This window comes from Pelophylax lessonae (genome assembly GCF_965119305.1).
Source record: "Pelophylax lessonae genome assembly, chromosome: 8".
In the NCBI taxonomy this organism is placed as follows: Eukaryota; Metazoa; Chordata; class Amphibia; order Anura; family Ranidae; genus Pelophylax; species Pelophylax lessonae.
Genome location: NC_138775.1, coordinates 224,607,124 through 224,615,260, shown reverse-complemented (window position 1 = coordinate 224,615,260; position 8,137 = coordinate 224,607,124). Strand labels below are relative to the sequence as shown.

Sequence of the window (8,137 nt, the reverse complement as noted above, 5' to 3'; positions counted from 1 at the left end):
ATATTTTGACCATAGATATGCTTTAACTGTCAGTGCAAATATAAAAAAGTATCACATACAGTACTTAACTAATTTTTATTACTAACTTTAGTTTCAATAATGAAGCCAGGATCAGGATAAAAGGCCTGAAACTTTGAAAGCATGTCAGTAATAATGAATAATAATAAATAATACATTTACTTAAAAGCAAGGTATATTAGTGAACTTTTGGACTCTCCTGAATAATAGATCCCTGATGATCACAGTTCCTGGACATGTTACAGTGCTATGGCCCAGCGATTAGATGCTAGAACCAAACACCCTCACAAGGGAGGAGAAGATCACATGCTCCTCTAAACCTGGGAGTGCAAATTCTGTTGATGGCTGCTGGGGAGGAAGGAACATTGCTAATATGGGTATAAGGAGGTCAGGGGACTTTGCAGAGACACTTGCTTTGCCCAGTATGGGCTATATGACAGTGTCTTTTTAGGTATAGCTAGATGTAAAAAGCTCCACCCAAAAGGGGAAGATCTGCTTCTCTGCCTCCTACCCCCCTCCGCTGCCACTCTTGTTAACTTTTGAGGGAGAAGGGGCAGCGAGTACCTGATTTTGACAAGTAACTGCTCCCACTTCTGGTTCAGTTGGCCGCAGTGAAGTGAGACAGAATTTCAGCTCCCTCCTTCCCCGCAGCCTTCTCTGACACTTCACAGGTCCCAGAAGACTGCGGCCCATTTACAAAGTGAACCACGCTTTGCGACTGTGAAGCCACAAGATGTTGGTTTTCCTTAGTCAAGATGGCATGACCTGTAGTAGCCTATAGCCCAGGGATATGCAAACTGTGGCCCTCCAGCAAATCCCAGCATGCCTCTGCCTCTGGGTGTCATGCTTATGGCTGTCAGAGTCCTGCTATGCCTCATGAGACTTGTAGTTCTGCAACATCTGGAGGGCCACAGATTGCATATCCCTGCTATAGCCCATTGAAGAATCAGCTCGGGTGAGGACACAACTGGATGCCTGGACAGGTAAGTACCCTAATATTAAAAGTCAACAGCTACAGTATTTGTAGCTGCTGACTTTTTATTTTTTTTAGGGGGAGTCTGGAGCTCCTCTTTAACCACTTAAGCCCCGGAAGATTTTACCCCCATTCCGACCAGGGTTTTTTTTTGCGATTCGGCACTGCGTGACTTTAACGGACAATTGCGCGGTCGTGCGACGCTGTACCTAAACAAATTTGACGTCCTTTTTTTCCCACAAACAGAGCTTTCTTTTGGTGGTATTTGATCACCTGTGCGATTTTTTGATCATGCGCTATAAACAAAAAAAGAGCGTCAATTTTGCAAAAATAACAATATTTTTCACATTTTTGAAATTCCCCCCCAAAAAAATTTAAAAATCAAAATGTTTTAACATTTTCGGCCAATTTGTTTTATGCTACATATGTTTGGTAAAAAAAATCGCAAAAAGCGTATTTTGATTGGTTTGCGCAAAAGTTATCGCGTTTACTAACAAAGGGAAAGATTTTTGTCATTTTTGTTGTTTTTTTTTAAACGCGTAATGGCGGCGATCTGCAATTTTTATTGCGGTACTGCGACATTGCGGCAGACAGATCGGACCCTTGACTGACATTTTTGACACTTTTGGGGTTACCAGTGACATTTCTACAGTAATCAGTGCTATACATATGCACTGTTACTGTAAAATTACACTGGCAGTGAAGGGGTTAACTTTTTTTGCGAGGGAGGGGTGGTGTGTGTCCCAAGGGGCGTGATTCTAACTATGATTGGCTGTGGCTTGAGGTGTAGGAGCAGTGATCAACGGTCCTACACAGTAGAACCGTATAATCACTATTCCTACACAGGGGGCGCACGCTCGCTCCCTAGACGCTCACAGGCTAGCAACGTAGTACTACGTCGCTCTGCCTGTGAGGGGCTGACCGCCGCAGTTAATAGTTGTGCGGCGGTCGGCAAGCGGTTATGGCATTTGGATGCCATTTTTAACACCAACATTTAATAAATCAAACATTTCATATTTTGTATGTTCACACGTTGAAGCAATTTTATCTCTACTTAGAAAACAACTAAAAAAACACTCCATTTAAAAGAAGATTATGACCTGTGCTCTTAGGAAAAGCTAGTGATGCTGAAGAATCTTCTGCAGCTGACCTACTTTTGGGTTTTTTGGCAATGGTAGCTTTTCAAAAGAGCTAAAGTTCACCATTTTGGGCAGAATTTCACTTTTCATAATAAATAGAATCATTTTATAATATCATTTCTGTCCTAGAAATTCCAGGAGTGTCAGCACACATATTTTTTTGGGGAGGTTTTTTTCTGCTTGTTATGCATAGGGCAGCCCATTCACTGAATGGGCTCCCCTACCCTCAACAATTGCCCCAAATAAACTCCAGAACTTTTTATTTTTAAAGTGGAGCATGGTGCGTTTTTTTTACCCTGCTTTTTGATGCATTTGCAGCGTTTTTATGAAACACACAGCAAAGCATGCATTTGCTGTGCAGTTTACTGTGCTTTCGGAAATGCACAGATGTGAATGGAGCCTCGCTGTTCTTGTGTACACACACCAATTTCACTTTCAGACCTCATTCACATCTAGTGTAGTAAGAGCGCATGTTTTTTGGCTTGTTTTTCCCATTACACGCATAGAGCAGCCTGTGGATTTCAATGGGCTTCCCTCTACGTGGCAAAGTAGCTAATGAAACATTTTGGCGTGTTTTTGGGTTGCACGTTTTTTACTGTGCGTTTTGCTGCATATGTTGTCTGTTTTTTCACATTTCAAAATGTGTGTTTGTTTCTGTGTTTGGTGTGCTATTAACAATTAATGGCACTGAAAGCACAACTAACTATTTTTTTGTCTCTGAAATATGGCATTGTGACTTGAATTGTCCTTCTTGCTTGGCATAGCAACTGCCCCAACTCTGCAATGTGAGTTTGTGGATTGTGGTTGGCACACAATACAGTGCATTACTGAAAAGAAAATTACAACAAGCTGTGCTCTGTGACTTGTTTTGCCCCCGTTTGGCAATTTATGTAGATGACGTTAATAGCTTTAACTTTTTTTGTAGTTTTAAAGTGTATATCTTACAATAGTTTTTAGTTGTATTTGCTCTTCTGTTTCCAATGCACAATTGCAAATTCTACACAAAATTATTTTTTTGCTAAAAATTACGTATTATGAATTACCAGAATATTGTGTCGCTGATGCTGTCCCTGAGAGTAGTGTTGAGCGAACACGGACTGTATTATTCGTGTTCGTACCGAATAATTGGATTTTTTGTACCCGAACACGGACACGGACACTTTACTGTATGTTCGGGTAAAAATCCGTGTTCGGTCGTTTTATTTCCGGGTTTTGCATGCTTTGGCGCTCTTTTCATGGCGGGCTTTCAACAGCCAATCAACAATCGTTTAACTGGTGTGTCTTAAGCCATCCCAGCCATGCCTGCAAATGTCTCAGTAGCTGTGATTGGCCGTCTGAAGCATGTGACCAAGTCTTTATAAGTTCGAGGCAGCCGCAGCGGCGTCATTATGCTGCTTAGATTCAGGGACAGAGCACACATCAACGTGCTGGCTGCTGATTAGGGAAAGATAGGCAGGAAAAAACCATTTGTGTCCGGATAGAATTGAGGGACAGGTCGGAGTGTTTAGGCAGGGCGAGTTGTAGGCATTTTAGGGATAGAGTCTGCTGAATTATATAGGGTCAGTGTCTTCTACAAACTACAATCGATATTGCTGTGTGGGGGGTGGGGTCTGCACTCAATCCTGATCTACGATCTCTTCTCAATCCTGTTAGGGACAGAGTCTGCTGAATTTTAGGGAAACTGTGTTCTACAAACTACAATCGATATTGCTGTGTGGTGTGGGATTGGAGATAGGCAGGTGTCAGTGATCCACATCCATTTTTCTGTGTGTGAGCTGCAGTGAACACAATCTTTTTGGGCTGCAGTGAACACAATCTTTTTGGGCTGCAGTGAACACAATCTTTTTGGGCTGCAGTGAACACAATCTTTTTGGGCTGCAGTGAACACAATCTTTTTGGGCTGCAGTGAACACAATCTTTTTGGGGTGCAGTGAACAAAATCTTTTTGGGGTGCAGTGAACACAATCCTTTTTGGTGTGCAGTGAACACAATCTTTGTGGGGTGCAGTGAACAAAATCCTTTGTGGGGTGCAGTGAACACAATCTTTTTGGGGTGCAGTGAACAAAATCCTTTTTGGGGTGCAGTGAACAACATCCTTTTTGGGGTGCAGTGAACACAATCTTTTTGGGGTGCAGTGAACAAAATCCTTTGTGGGGTGCAGTGAACACAATCTTTTTGGGGTGCAGTGAACACAATCTTTTTGGGGTGGAGTGAACAACATCCTTTTTGGGGTGCAGTGAACAAAATCCTTTTTGGGGTGCAGTGAACAAAATCATTTTTGGGGTGCAGTGAACACAATCTTTTTGGGGTGCAGTGAACACAATCTTTGTGGGGTGCAGTGAACACAATCTTTTTGGGGTGGAGTGAACAACATCCTTTTTGGGGTGCAGTGAACAACATCCTTTTTGGGGTGCAGTGAACACAATCTTTTTGGGGTGCAGTGAACACAATCTTTGTGGGGTGCAGTGAACACAATCTTTGTGGGGTACAGTGAACAGAATCTTTGTGGGGTGCAGTGAACACAATCTTTGGGGGGTACAGTGAACACAATCTTTGTGAGGTGCAGTGAACACAATCTTTGTGGGGTGCAGTGAACACAATCATTGTGGGGTGCAGTGAACTCAATCTTTGTGGGGTACAGTGAACACAATCTCATACTGAAGGTTTGAGGGTGCTGCCTGTTCCATACTCCCCCTACTCCTCATCTAGCCTTTTAGGGGTACAAACAATAGTAATTGGGGCCTAGTGTGGTTGTGTACGTGTGATATACATACACTTTTTTGGGATCATATTTTCTATTCCGCTATTTAATCAAAAACCTTTGGGGATCAGTTAAATTGGGGGATAGTCTGTGTTGGTACGTGTGAGAGAGATCCACCTTTCCAAGTTGTTGGGGTTCATCTCATACTTCTGAAGGTTTGAGGGTGCTGCCTGTTCCATACTCCCCCTACTCCTAGCCTTTTAGGGGTACAAACAATAGTAATTGGGGCCTAGTGTGGTTGTGTACGTGTGATATACATACACTTTTTTGGGATCATATTTTCTATTCCGCTATTTAATCAAAAACCTTTGGGGATCAGTTAAATTGGGGGATAGTCTGTGTTGGTACGTGTGAGAGAGATCCACCTTTCCAAGTTGTTGAGGTTCATCTCATACTTCTGAAGGTTTGAGGGTGCTGCCTGTTCCATACTCCCCCTACTCCTAGCCTTTTAGGGGTACAAACAATAGTAATTGGGGCCTAGTGTGGTTGTGTACGTGTGATATACATACACTTTTTTGGGATCATATTTTCTATTCCGCTATTTAATCAAAAACCTCTGGGGATCAGTTAAATTGGGGGATAGTCTGTGTTGGTACGTGTGAGAGAGATCCACCTTTCCAAGTTGTTGGGGTTCATCTCATACTTCTGAAGGTTTGAGGGTGCTGCCTGTTCCATACTCCCCCTACTCCTAGCCTTTTAGGGGTACAAACAATAGTAATTGGGGCCTAGTGTGGTTGTGTACGTGTGATATACATACACTTTTTTGGGATCATATTTTCTATTCCGCTATTTAATCAAAAACCTTTGGGGATCAGTTAAATTGGGGGATAGTCTGTGTTGGTACGTGTGAGAGAGATCCACCTTTCCAAGTTGTTGGGGTTCATCTCATACTTCTGAAGGTTTGAGGGTGCTGCCTGTTCCATACTCCCCCTACTCCTAGCCTTTTAGGGGTACAAACAATAGTAATTGGGGCCTAGTGTGGTTGTGTACGTGTGATATACATACACTTTTTTTGGATCATATTTTCTATTCCGCTATTTAATCAAAAACCTTTGGGGATCAGTTAAATTGGGGGATAGTCTGTGTTGGTACGTGTGAGAGAGATCCACCTTTCCAAGTTGTTGGGGTTCATCTCATACTTCTGAAGGTTTGAGGGTGCTGCCTGTTCCATACTCCCCCTACTCCTAGCCTTTTAGGGGTACAAACAATAGTAATTGGGGCCTAGTGTGGTTGTGTACGTGTGATATACATACACTTTTTTGGGATCATATTTTCTATTCCGCTATTTAATCAAAAACCTTTGGGGATCAGTTAAATTGGGGGATAGTCTGTGTTGGTACGTGTGAGAGAGATCCACCTTTCCAAGTTGTTGGGGTTCATCTCATACTTCTGAAGGTTTGAGGGTGCTGCCTGTTCCATACCCCCCCTACTCCTCATCTAGCCTTTTAGGGGTACAAACAATAGTAATTGGGGCCTAGTGTGGTTGTGTACGTGTGATATACATACACTTTTTTTGGATCATATTTTCTATTCCGCTATTTAATCAAAAACCTTTGGGGATCAGTTAAATTGGGGGATAGTCTGTGTCGGTACGTGTGAGAGAGATCCACCTTTCCAAGTTGTTGGGGTTCATCTCATACTTCTGAAGGTTTGAGGGTGCTGCCTGTTCCATACTCCCCCTACTCCTCATCTAGCCTTTTAGGGGTACAAACAATAGTAATTGGGGCCTAGTGTGGTTGTGTACGTGTGATATACATACACTTTTTTTGGATCATATTTTCTATTCCGCTATTTAATCAAAAACCTTTGGGGATCAGTTAAATTGGGGGATAGTCTGTGTTGGTACGTGTGAGAGAGATCCACCTTTCCAAGTTGTTGGGGTTCATCTCATACTTCTGAAGGTTTGAGGGTGCTGCCTGTTCCATACTCCCCCTACTCCTCATCTAGCCTTTTAGGGGTACAAACAATAGTAATTGGGGCCTAGTGTGGTTGTGTACGTGCGAGATACATACACTTTTTTTGATCATATTTCCTACTCCGCTATTCAATAAAAACCTTTGAGGATCAATTGAATTGCGGGATAGTCTGTGTCGGTACGTGTGAGAGAGATCCACCTTTCCAAGTTGTTGGGGTTCATCTCATACTTCTGAAGGTTTGAGGGTGCTGCCTGTTCCATACTCCCCCTACTCCTCATCTAGCCTTTTAGGGGTACAAACAATAGTAATTGGGGCCCAGTGTGGTTGTGTACGTGTGATATACATACACTTTTTTGGGATCATATTTTCTATTCCGCTATTTAATCAAAAACCTTTGGGGATCAGTTAAATTGGGGGATAGTCTGTGTCGGTACGTGTGAGAGAGATCCACCTTTCCAAGTTGTTGGGGTTCATCTCATACTTCTGAAGGTTTGAGGGTGCTGCCTGTTCCATACCCCCCCTACTCCTCATCTAGCCTTTTAGGGGTACAAACAATAGTAATTGGGGCCTAGTGTGGTTGTGTACGTGTGATATACATACACTTTTTTTGGATCATATTTTCTATTCCGCTATTTAATCAAAAACCTTTGGGGATCAGTTAAATTGGGGGATAGTCTGTGTCGGTACGTGTGAGAGAGATCCACCTTTCCAAGTTGTTGGGGTTCATCTCATACTTCTGAAGGTTTGAGGGTGCTGCCTGTTCCATACCCCCCCTACTCCTCATCTAGCCTTTTAGGGGTACAAACAATAGTAATTGGGGCCTAGTGTGGTTGTGTACGTGCGAGATACATACACTTTTTTTGATCATATTTCCTATTCCGCTATTCAATAAAAACCTTTGAGGATCAATTGAATTGCGGGATAGTCTGTGTCGGTACGTGTGAGAGAGATCCACCTTTCCAAGTTGTTGGGGTTCATCTCATACTTCTGAAGGTTTGAGGGTGCTGCCTGTTCCATACTCCCCCTACTCCTCATCTAGCCTTTTAGGGGTACAAACAATAGTAATTGGGGCCCAGTGTGGTTGTGTACGTGTGATATACATACACTTTTTTTGGATCATATTTTCTATTCCGCTATTTAATTTAACTGGGCCTCCATGCGAGACCTGTGTGCCTTGTTGCGCTGTTTTGAGTACTCCACCAACATGGCCAGTGGCAATGACGCCGTTCTCAGCTTAACTATCCCACTTCCATGCCTCCTTGAAAAAACAATTCGGGCGATGATGGAAGAGGATGTGGCACAGGATGAGGAGGAGGAGGAGGATGAAGAG

The 8,137-nt window shown here is 42.9% G+C and overlaps 1 protein-coding gene across 1 annotated transcript in view; it reads right to left on the bottom strand.

The window, feature by feature from the left end:
* LOC309561659 (uncharacterized protein) overlaps window positions 1-8,137 on the bottom strand; it is a gene marked incomplete at both ends in the record, with an annotated part of 129,981 nt that overhangs the window by 48,908 nt on the left and 72,936 nt on the right. The gene's annotated exons all lie outside the window — the stretch shown is intronic.